We start from the raw sequence: 12,696 nt of genomic DNA on the forward strand, positions 1-12,696 counted from the left end.
TTTTGTTTCTGTCTTCCACTGACAACCTGAAGGGCATAGATTTGAGGTGTCATGGATGTGTCATGAAATTTACATATATATGTATCAATGCATATGTACTATGGTCATATAATTAGTCTTACTAAGTGAAATATAAACCTATGTGTTGAGTTTTGTGTTTTGGGCATCTGTGTCTCTGTGTGCCAAGCACCAATAACCCTGATTAAAATTTGGGGTATAGCCCAAAACCAAAAAATAAAAAGGAGACATCTGTGAGATAGAATAGCAGGTAGGGCACTGACATGGCATCATTCAGGTTTGATTTCTGGCACCCCATTTGTTCCCTGAGCAGAGAGAGGAGTAATCACTGAATATAGAGTGAGGAGTATACCCTGAGCACCAGGTATGGTCCAAAATTGAAAAAAAACTGCGTTTCTTTTATAAAAATAACTTCATTTAGTTTTTCATTTGTTTTGAAAGAGATAATACACTAATATAGTTGATCATGACCTATAGTCATTGAAACAGTATAGTATTATAATAACAATATACATACTTATCAATAAAAGAGTCACTGTCACTGTCCTCCTGTTGTTCATCGATTTGCTTAAGTGGACCCAGTAATGTCTCCATTGTGACAATGTTACTGTGTTTGGCATATCGAATACTTCACGAGTAGTTTGCCAGGCTTTGCCGTGCAGGTGAGATACTCTCGGTAGCTTGCCGGGCTCTCAGAGAGGGGCGGAGGAATCGAACTTGGGTCGAACTTGGGTCGGCCATGTTGGCTGCTTACAAGGCAAACGCCCTACCCGCTGTGCTATCGCTCCAGCCCAATAAAAGAGTATTGAGTCCAAAATTAAATGCTCTCTTTAATGGAAAATTAATAAATGATAAGAACATAAAATAGAGGAAAACTTATGTTCAATAAATAATGCTGGGAAAACTGGTAGACACAAGAAAAATAATGAAACTAGAGCACCATGATATGGCTTGCACAGAAGTTAGCTCACAGTAGATCAAAGACTTAGCTGTTAAATAAATAAATTAAAGAAAATACTCCATTGTATTAATGTATTAAGTAATGCTTCTAGTACATTTTCTAGAAAAACAAAAGAGAAACAAACAGGATTACATGAAAATAAAAAGCTTCTATACAGCTAAAGAAAATATCTTTATGTGAAAAACAATCTTAATTATTGGGAAGACATACACATCAAAATACACAGCCATATCCAAAATCTGAAAGGAACTCAAAAACTTTAAAAACAAAACAACCTCATTTAAAAAAATGAAAAGAGAAAAATGCCCATATGAATCCACCAATAAACAAGAAAAACAAAACCCCAAAGAATTATACAACTGACCAATAGGCATGTGAAAAATACTTATCATCACTAATTACCGAGAAAAGGAAAATTAGAACAATGCTATCTCACACCTGTGAAGATGGTCTAAATCCCAAAGTTCAGAAACAATAAGTACTGGTGATAGTGTAAAGGAATAGGAGGCCCGAGAATCTGTGGCTTGTAGTGTAAATTGTTTCAACCTCTCTCCAAAACAAAATGGAAATTATGATCCAGCAATTCCAGTTGCATTTATCTATTCCAAGAACAGAAAAGCACTAATACAGAAAAAAATGTATGCACACTCTGTTTATTGCAACACCTTTACAATACTTAAGACAGAGACAAAAACTCATGTGACTGATAGTAAATAAATCATTAGTGAAAATGTGAGATACACAAACACACACACATACATCACTGTATCACTGTCATCCCATTGTTTGTCGATTTACTTGAGCGAGAGCTAGTAACCTCTCTATTTGTTCCAGCCTTGAGATTTTAGCAGCCTCTCCTTACTCGTCTTTCCCAATGATTGGAGACTCTTTCAGGGTCAGGGGAATGAGACCTGTTATAGTTACTGGTTTTGGCATATTGAATACTCCATGGGGAGCTTGCCAGGCTCTGCCCCATGTGGGCAGGATACTTTTGGTAGCTTGCCGGGCTCTCTGAGAAAATTATATATATATATATATACATGTATATGTATACATGTATATATATATATATATATATATATATATATATATATATATACCGCTGGAGTGATAGCACAGTGGTAGGGCATTTGCCTTGCGCGCACCCAGCCCGGCTGAGCTGGGTTCGATTCCTCCACCCCTCTGCCACTCTTGGAGAGCCGGCAAGCTACTAAGAGTAGCTTGCCTACACAGCAAAGCCTGGCAAGCTATTTGTGACGTATTCAATATATGCCAAATACAGTAACAACAAGTCTCAAAAAAATGGAGACGTTACTGAGCCCGCTTGAGCAAATCGATGAACAACGGGAGGACAGTGTTTGTGCTTTTGTGCTTGTGTGTGTGTGTGTATATATATATATATATATATATATATATATATATATATATATATTTCTATGATTTGTTGCCTACTGTCTGAACTCCATCAAACATGGTGTCGTAATTATGGAAAATGGGTAGGAAAATGGGTAGGAAATGTCTTATGGTGCGGTCACATGGTCTGAAAAGTGGCCTGGAGCATGGCGGTGGTTGGGTAGTGGAGGTTGGCTGCCAGGCTTGGGTCCCTTGGGGCAGGGAGGACTCTCACCCGCCTCCCTCTGGGATGCCCCGAGTGAGAACAGCCTGGTGCGGAGTACAGTGGCATGGTTATGGGTGCCTCATTTTATACTCCTGTCTGGGAAGGGCAGCCGTGAGTTCTGGAGGGTGATTGATGAGGAGATTATCTGGTGCCGGCAGGGTGTGGCTTATGGGTGTGACCCTGGGTCACTGGAGACTGGGAGAAGCAGGCAGATCTTTGCTCCCAAATCAGTTGAGTCCAGAGTCCAAGGTCACAAAGTTTCATATTACCTGGGTTGCGCACATACATAACACACATAATACACTGCTACTCAGCAATAAGGTAAAGATAAAGGCCCTCCCGTTGATCGTCGATTTGCTCGAGCGGGCCCAGTAACGTTTCCATTGGAGACTTTGTTGTTACTGTGTCTGGCATATCGAATACGTCACGGGGAGCTTGCCAGGCTCTGCCGTGTGGGCGAGATACTCTCGGTAGCTTGCCGGGCTCTCCGAGAGGGGCGGAGGAATCGAACTCGGGTCGGCCATGTTGGCCGCTTGTAAGGCGAACGCCCTACCCGCTGTGCTATCTACTCAGTAATAAGAAAAAAAATTTCATTTGTGAGAATGCAGATGAAACTGCAGTGGATTACGCTAAGTAAAAATAATCAGAAGGAGAAATAACACAGTATTAGATTATCTTGCACATATGTGGGATGCAGACAAGCAAAATTTGGGAACAGTCAGTCAAAACAAAGTCAAACAACTTCTTTTGGACTCAGATCATAAAACTGGATTCAATGGACTGTTGTGAGGAATGGGGAATATTGGTACTTTGGAGTTGGTTGTGGGATTGTGAGATATACTTTAAAGAGATATTAAATTTTACCCTGAAGATATATATATATATTGTATATACATACATATATGTAAACTGCAGTAAACAAAAATAAAAAAATAAATATTTTAGAAAATATTTAGTTCAGTATGTGTGTGGTACATATCTGTAGCGTATTTTGTACATTTCCTCTAATATTTTCTAAAATTGTAAGATAAAACTGCCATCAAGATATTGAAATTGGTATGCTCCACCATTTTTCTAATCTCATTAGCACTTTTGGGTTATATTTATTTATTTTGAACTATACCATTTTGTCATGGTAGGTTTATGAAATGAGCACCATACTCAAGACATTAAACAGTTTTGTCACCCCAAGAATGCCATCTGTTGCCCACATAACCACATCCACTTTGATTCTTCCTGACTGCCAACTTCTGCCAACCACTAATCTCTCCTGTCTCTAAAATTCTGTCATTTCAAAAAAAATATATAAAGAAGATTATACAGTATGGAATACTTTTGGAGTAGATTTCTTTTTTCATTTAGTATATATTTCTAGAGATTCATCTGAATTGTGTTTCCATAATTTGTTTTCCACAATCTGTATAAATTGATTATAAATAAAATAAATTGAAATCTACTTTTTTTTTTCAGTGGGGGTGTTGGCAGGTTCTCAAGTAGTGTTGAAAAGAGCCAGGGGACACGCCCTGAAATACTCAGCCAGTGTGGCTGAATGGTTCAATGACAGGGCCCAGGGATGCAGAGCTCTTCAGGCTCTTGATACCAATGACCACTAGGGCCATACCCAGCAATGCACAGGGCCCTCCAGAAATACAGCAAGGCAATGTTTGAGGTGAGGGGGAAGCATGTGTAGTAGTTTTAATAGGGGCATAGCCAGAGCGTGTAATGTGCCCCTCGACACTAAGCTATTTCAAAGCCCTAGGATTCTACTCCTTTAGCAAGATATTAAGAGAACGCTACTATTTGCACATCATGTAACATCATTATCTCCAGACATTTTTTCATCTCATATGATGCTATATCAATTGATCAGCAACTTACAGCTTGCCACACTCTCAGTCTCTGAAACCACCATTCTTCTTGCTCCTATGATTGGACTGCTTCTCGATAGTTCCTGTGAGCAGTACCAAGTCATAGCTCTTCATGGCTGACTTTTATTGACTTAGCATTTTGCTCTCAAGGTTTGTTCTTATTGTTTCACAGGGCAGGATTTTATTCTTTTTAAAGGTTGAGTTATATTCCATTTTATTTACATATATTTTCTTATTTCTTTGTTGGAGTGGGGTTGGGAACCCACACCCACAGTGGTGCTCAGAACTTACTCCTAGCTCTATGCACAGGGATCATTTCTGACAGTACGTGGGGACCTTATGTGGTACTGGGGATGGAACCTAGGTTGGCCACATACAAGTCAAGCACCTTATCTGCTATTCTATCTCTTTGACCCTATATCACATTTACTTTATTCATCCTTCTACTGATGAACATTTAGCATGTTTTCAAATCTTATCTATTGTAAATGATGCAAAGAACTCTGAGATTCAAGTGCAAGTAACTCTCTGAGATTCTGTTTTTCATTTCTTTAGATAAATACCCAGAAGCAAAATTGCTGAAAACTAGAGTCATTACAGCTTTTAGTTCTTTTGAGGAACCTCTGTAATGTTCTCCACTAAAGGCTACTAATTACTGTATTCCCAACAACAGTGTATTCAAGGATTTATATTTCTTTGACTGCTTATAAATGGTTGTAGTTTTCTAACCTTCTTCTTCCTCTTATGCTTCTCTCTCTTTCTCTCTCTCTCTCTGCAGTGTTGGGGTTCACCATTACTACCCCTGCAAATTTCAGCAGCCACCAGGAAGCAGCTAGTGGTACTGAACTTGCAGTTCTAGGGATTGAAATGAAGGCCTCAAAGATGAGAGGCACGTACATTTAACCATCTCCCTATGTCTGATAGCTATTTTAATAAGAAACAGTTAAGCAAAAATTGTAGCAAGAAAATAGTCTCATTTCTTATAGTTAATATCTGAGCCTGCCAAAACATTGTCCTGCCCTCCTCTTTTTGTGCTTTTTATATCAACATTACATTAGTCTTTGGGGGAAGATTACAAAATGGATAATCGTTATTAAACTCTATGTGTGGGATTGGATTCTGTCGGTAAAGAATTAAAAACCAAGTTTATTTTTAGCACTTGGGCTAGCTAAATTCACTAGCTGACTTCAAGGAAGAAAAAAAATCAAGGTTTATGAGGGGTCTCGGTGGGGAGTGTTTATATTAGATACTTAGCACGGCAGGATGCTGTGAGTTGGAAAACATAGGCAGATCCAATTAACAGATTCAGCTCTGTGGAAACAAAACCATATTAGGCATTGGACAGCTTTATGTGTGAATGTGAGAACATACTTATCAGAAATGTTATCATTTTAGCCCATATACTTTATGAGCATTTTTCTATAGACAAGGGATTTGGGATAAAAATAGAGATAGGCTAGCTCTTCGTTTGTGGAATTCCCTATTAAAGTGTGCTCAGAAGCATTATTTAAAGGCATACTACTGGAAGGTTCTTATCTAATTTGAATGCTAAGTAGCAACAAACCTACCTACATGGAACAAGGAGAGGAAATATTCTTCCACTACCGTTTTCTGTAATGATTTGGACGCTTCATCCAACTGAGGGTATATGCAAAGTTAACTGCCATGGTTGCTTGTGAACAGTTGGACTCTGGTGTCCTGTCCAGACACCCATCTGCCTTTTCTAAATAAGTTATTCATCTGAAAAGGCTCATTCATAATGGCTAGTCTGTTGATTATGACGAAAGTGTACATTTTCAAAAAAATATATACTCTAAGCTTAAGCCTTAAAGTCATAACTAACAATCTCCAGAGATTATAAGAATTTGGATGGGAAACCTTGTTTCTAGAAACTTATCCTGATGTTTTTGACCTTATAGACCATATGGAATGTCTTGGAACTAAGGTTTTTGAATTGCTATTTGTAGGTCTCCAGAGAATCCACAAATTCCAAAAAGATTGCAAATACTAGGGCTGTGGAAACCTCAAACACTGTTCTGTGGCACTCAAATCCATTAGCAAAATCTTCTACCATTAAATTTGCTCTCTTGCTTCACTTTGACTAAAACATGACCAACAATTCATGCCAATGCATGTTTCAGAATGGAAGTATATCGTTCCTATAATTTGCTTTTTTAATCACTAATTTCTCCAAAAGTGTTCATCAGGAAATCAAGGGACATAATCAAGAGGACACAATCACTCATGTGTCCTTGTGTGTATAGGCATGTTTTATGTTCCTTAACTATGTTTTGTATTTCATTTATATGTAATGGGAGAGTGTAAGCAGAAAAATTATTGCAATGTTAATGAAAATATATCTGGAAAAAGTGATATAAAAAATTGAGTAGGGCTGGAGAGATAGTACAATGGGTAAGGCACTTGGTTTCCATATGACTGACTGGGGTTTGATCTCAGGTCCTTTTAATATTGCCAGCAATGAGCCCTGAGCACAGAATCAGAAGTAAGTCTCGAATACTGCTTGGTATGGCCCCAAAACAAAATAAAATTGAGCAAAAACAAATTAAACATTTTCCACAATATTCATTTTTATTAAATATATATTCAAAAAATAAAAAAGTCACAAATTTTTCAAATTGACAAAACCTCTAAATATTTCTTATATATCAAACATCAGATCAGATTACAATGAAAATTGTGTTTTGGCTGATCATATTTTCTTTCATTTACAATAGATTGTATTTACATTACAAATCAGGTGAAACAGTAAGAATACATTTAAGAGAGGAAAAAAATCCCTTAAAAGTGAAATAACTGCTAGAGATATTCTTGGAAGATATATTTAAGCATTAGACTTTTAAATATTTTATTTGAGGTGAGAAGCTAATGTTTTTAGTGAAAAAGGTGTTCAGAATCACAAGAAGAAGCAGAAGAGGAAAGAGAGGAGCAGAAGGAGGGGAAAAAGAGGAAGGGAAGGGGAAAAGAAAAAAGGAGGAGGAGGAAGAGGAAAAGCAGGAGGAGCAGCAGGAGGAAAAGAAGAAGAAGAAATGGGTGGCCTCCAATTGATAGCTTCAGGAGGTATGTGGACAAAGCTCAAATATTACAACACTGACGTAACAGGTGCGAAGAGTCTGGTTTTGTTTCGGGCACTGTATGGTCATCCAAGAACTAGAGGGGATGGTGTTTGCCTCCTGGCCTCAGATCATCTGTGCACTAACTTTGCTGAGTGTGGTCACTATAAATTAAAAAAAAAAAACTTAAAATATAGTTCTCACCATTTCTAGATTCAATTGGAACAGATATCTACATTCAAAATAATACTCTTTTAAACTCAGCGATTTGCTTCATTTCACAAACCAGATGAGTAATCTGTCTTAACTAAGGAATTTTGTTCTTCTCCTCAAAAGATATTTTTAAATCTGTCAGGAAGTCTTCCTCAAATGTTTTATGTATTCCACAACAGACCTCTGGACCAATGAAAAGTTTAAAATACTATTGAATTGGCAATATCTGAAGAATCCAAGATTCAACCTGTAGGGAGTAATTTTTTAGAAGGGAACTAATTGGGAAAATGTTCCATGTGCTACTGCCTGGATTTTATTGGTTTAACATGCAGATTTCCATAAAGTCTCTGGAACACAGGGTATAATTTTTTTTTTCTTAAAAACAGAAGAGTTCGTTTGCCAGGTGAATATTTCAGAAGACTCAACTGTCATCAAAAATAGTTTTAGATTTGGATAGGAACAGTATGTGTGAAAAGTTAAGATGAAATCAGAAAGAGACTTTCCATGATGAGATAAATGTATACACAATATTGACAATGATTATATATAATCTGTGTCAGCAACTGAGATTTTTATTGCCAATTCAGCAATTTTCCAGATGTGGTGTGATAACATACCTTCTGGTATTATAAAACATGTACAGCTGACTAACAGTAGAGAAGTAACTTTCTTTTAATTAATTCCTTTAATATAGAAAATAATAGTAGCATTTTAATCAATTTATTTTTCTTAGACTTTAAGGAACTCCACAAACCTAATCCTACTAAATAGACTGATCCTGGTTTCTCTAAACACTCACCACCCCTCCGCCCATGCAGTCTTAGTGATTCTTTCACTCTGATTTTGTTCTTTTTTATTGTGCTGCTCACTTCTAAAGGTTAATTTCATAATATTTATTGTTTATGACCAGGCTATAAGAATCCCTAGAAAGAACAGGGATTCTTGGAGCTTTCGCTGATGTACAACATGCTTAGATCAATGCCTGGACATGGTGATAGTCAATGAGCTCCTTTATAGAGCTGAGCTGATAAGCGCAGTGGCAGGGTGTGAAGATGTAGGTGGCTATGGTTGGGAGGGCTTTGAGACCATGGTAGATATGTGCAGACACTCTAGGGAAGGGTGTGGTGTTGGGATATTGTAGGTATGAAATTCTATCATTAACCATGTATTGTAAAGCATGGTGCTTCAAATTAAAAAAGAAATTAACTTGTTGAAGTAAAAAAATAAAATTGTATGTTTATGTTGCGAGAGATGAAAGCACATGTGGAACCATTCTTGTGCCAGATAGTATATTGAGTCATTCATTTAGTTCCATTTTCTCATTTAATTATAAAAAAATAATTTCCTGAAGTAAACTTTGACTTAAAATGACTTCAACGACCTCTCTGCTTTAGGGATCTGGAAAGTGAGACTTACAGAGATCAAGTGAAGATGAAAAAGGCAACCAACTAGAAACAGCTTCAAGTCAGGCCTGTAGCTTTGTGACAGAAAACAGGCTTTCAAACATAAGTGTCTGAGTTTGGTCCCTAGTCCCAAGCACTGCAGCACAAACAACAAAACAAGCAAAATCAGGATTTGAACAAAACTTCATCCAAATCTAGAGCTTCATAACAAAATATCTTCTTTTGGTAGAATATCACTCTTTCCATTTAGTGCTTGTATTGAAATCAATAAATATAAATTATAATTGCACTTAGAGAACCTCCAAATTATAATAATAATTCTAGCAGCAATTAACAAGTTTTTGTTTTGTTTTGTGTTTTGAGCCATGCATAGCCTTGCTCCGGGCTCACTTCTGGCTCTGTACTCAGGGATGACTCCTGTCATTTGCAATGCTGGGGATCAAACGCTGGGTTGGCCATGTAGAACTCAAGCACCCTAATTGCTGTACTATTTTTCCAGCCCCAAGCAATTAACATATTGCCTATGGAAAATTGGCACTCAGTGATAATTGAATTTTCTAACATTGGTTTTTGTTCGTGTGTTTTCCGAGGATGGAATTTTTGATATTCTAGTTGGTGTACCAACACAGAGCCAGAAGGTTGAACATTAACTGTGCTTGGTGTAGCCAGAACAGATTCCTCTATATACCAAGGTCAAATGAATTATGGACACTTTATGGGTACTAAGGTAGTCACATTTCTTTTGCCAGGGTGCAATGAAAATTTTCTAGTAGGTACAGAATTGGCTTTTTATTTTTCGGTGAATTTTCAGAATAGTTTTACTTTTACAGTGATGTTGAATTGTTATTAAAGAGATATAAGAATTAAAGTGATTTGCTTGAAATCTAAGGAAAATTCTGAGTGCCAATGTTAGTCCAACATTGCATGTTACAGGCAGCGTAATTCTTAAGACAAGCAAAAGTTTATCAAAAGAAATATTTATTTCAATTTTGATTCACTCATCAAATCCAGTTGGCTTAAATTTCATCAATAATTATGTCAAGGTATTCAGCCGAAGAGAAGGACAACATGGAGGGCGGGATCCACAGATCCCGAAGGAAAAAAAAAAAACAGGTTCCAAAAAGAGCCGAGATCATCGGGAAGTCCCAGATGGGGTAGGTACCACATCCCGCCTCCCCCAGATGGAACCCCGGTGACCAGAAGCCTCTACAAGCACAGCTCGAGTATGCGGGAACTAGGACTTTTCCTCAAATCTGCCGGGACTACAACTCCCAGGTAACCTCAGATTCCGCAAGTCACGCCCACAGCCCGCCCCCCAGCGCCATCTTTACAGCATTCAGCAGAAGAGAAGGACAACACGGAGGGCGGGATCCACAGATCTCGAAGGGAAAAAAAAAACAGGTTCCAAAAAGAGCCGAGATCATCGGGAAGTCCCAGATGGGGTAGGTACCGCATCCCGCCTCCCCCAGATGGAACCCCGGTGACCAGAAGCCTCTACAAGCACAGCTCTAGTATGCGGGAACTAGGACTTTTCCTCAAAACCGCGCGGAGTGACGTCTCTATATACAAAGTGATCCATGGGAAGTAAACCACCCAACGTTTCTCTCTGAAAATCATAGTTAAGTTTGGAGCACGGCCACAGCCCCAGAAACACAAGGACTTAATGCATAACCCAGCAGCTTGGAGCAGAAAAGTGAACGGACTATGCATTAATCCAGGCCATCATGTCTGCTGGAGGGGAAAGGGTGTTGCCCCATTTGCCCTCTCCCATCTGTAAAGAAAGATGGCGGCCGCATGGGAGCCTTGTGGACAGCAGGTATGAGCCGGGGGTGTGGGGGCGACTAAAACCTCATGGGAAGGGGGGCGTTCCGGTCCGTCCTTCACGCCCTACCGAGGTCACCAGTTGCCCGCCACGAGCGGCTCTCCAACATGGCCACAGCCCCAGAAACACAAGGATTTAATGCAGAACCCAGCAGCTTGGAGCAGAAAAGTGAATGGACTATGCGTTAATCCAGGCCATCAAGTCTGCTGGAGGGGAAAGGGTGTTGCCCCATTCGCCCTCTCCTCTCTGGAAAGAAAGATGGCGGCCGCATGGGAGCCTTGTGGACAGCAGGCATGAGCCGGGGGTGTGGGGGCGACTAAAACCTCACGGGAAGGGGGGCGTTCCGGTCCATCCTTCACGCCCTACCGAGGTCACCAGTTGCCCCCCACGAGCGGCTCTCCAGCACGGCCACAGCCCCAGAAGCACAAGGACTTAATGCAGAACCCAGCAGCTTGGAGCAGAAAAGTGAAAGGACTATGCATTAATCCAGGCCATTATGTCTGCCTGGAGGGGAAAGGGTGTTGGTCCCTTCCGCCCTCCTCCCTCTGGAAAGAAAGATGGCGGCTACATAGGAGCCTTGTGGACAGCAGGTATGAGCCGGGGGTGTGGGGGCGACTAAAACCTCATGGGAAGGGTGGTGTTCTGGTCCGTCCTTCACGCCCTACCGCGGTCACCAGTTGTCCCCCGCGAGCGGCTCTCCAGCACGGCCACGGCCCCAGAAGCACAAGGACTTAATGCAGAACCCGGCAGCTTGGAGCAGAAAAGTGAACGGACTATGCGTTAATCCAGGCCATCACGTCTGTCCGGAGGGGAAAAGGTGTTGCCCCAGTCGCCTTCTCCTCTCTGGAAAGAAAGATGGCAGCCGCATGGGAGCCTTGTGGACAGCAGGTATGAGCCAGGGGAGTGGGGGCTACTAAAACCTCATGGGAAGGGGGGCGTTTCGGTCTGCCCTTCATGCCCTACCGAGGCCACCAGTTGCCCTTCACTAGCGGCTCTCCAGCACGGCCACGACTCCAGAGCACAGAAACCAATTTCTTAACTATCTGACTTTCAGTAGAAATACTTCCAGGGTCAATAAGTAAAATAGCAGAAATCCAAAACCAACATTTAATTCTTGAACCCAGCTGTAGAAAGCAAATCACTTCACAATGCTTTTTCAACATGTCTGATTTGGGGGGGGGGTAAACTCTAAATAATAGTGGTGAATCTTTTATTGAAACAATGAATCTAATCAAAGCAGATAGAGTGTTAACTAGAATTCATCTGCCTCACAGGGACTGGGAGGGGTGGGGGTGGGGTTTTATTGGGGTTCTTCGGGGTTAAAAATAAGTATTGGTAAAGGGAAATGTGTTTGATATTTGCAGGACTGAAACCTAAACCTGAAAGCTTTGTAACCTTTCCCACGGTGATTCAATAAATAAATAAATTAATTAATTAAAAAAAATAATTATGTCAAAAAGTGGAATGTATATTTGTCATTTTTAAATTTGCTCCCCCACAGTGATTTATCACAATTAGTACACAGAAAAAGCTCAGAATAATTCTGTGTCATTTGGTGTTAGATCTTGGTTGGGAGTAAGCAACCTGAAGATACTTGCTTTTATTTTTATTTTACTTTATTTTGGTGTCATACACTGTGATGTTCTGGGCTTGTTTCTGCTTCTGTGCTCAGAGATCACTCCTGGTGATGCTCGAGCGACCATAAGCAGTTCCGTGAATTGA

The sequence above is a fragment of the Sorex fumeus genome, unplaced genomic scaffold, assembly GCF_029834395.1.
Source record: "Sorex fumeus unplaced genomic scaffold, SorFum_2.1 ptg000039l, whole genome shotgun sequence".
Lineage (NCBI taxonomy): Eukaryota > Metazoa > Chordata > Mammalia > Eulipotyphla > Soricidae > Sorex > Sorex fumeus.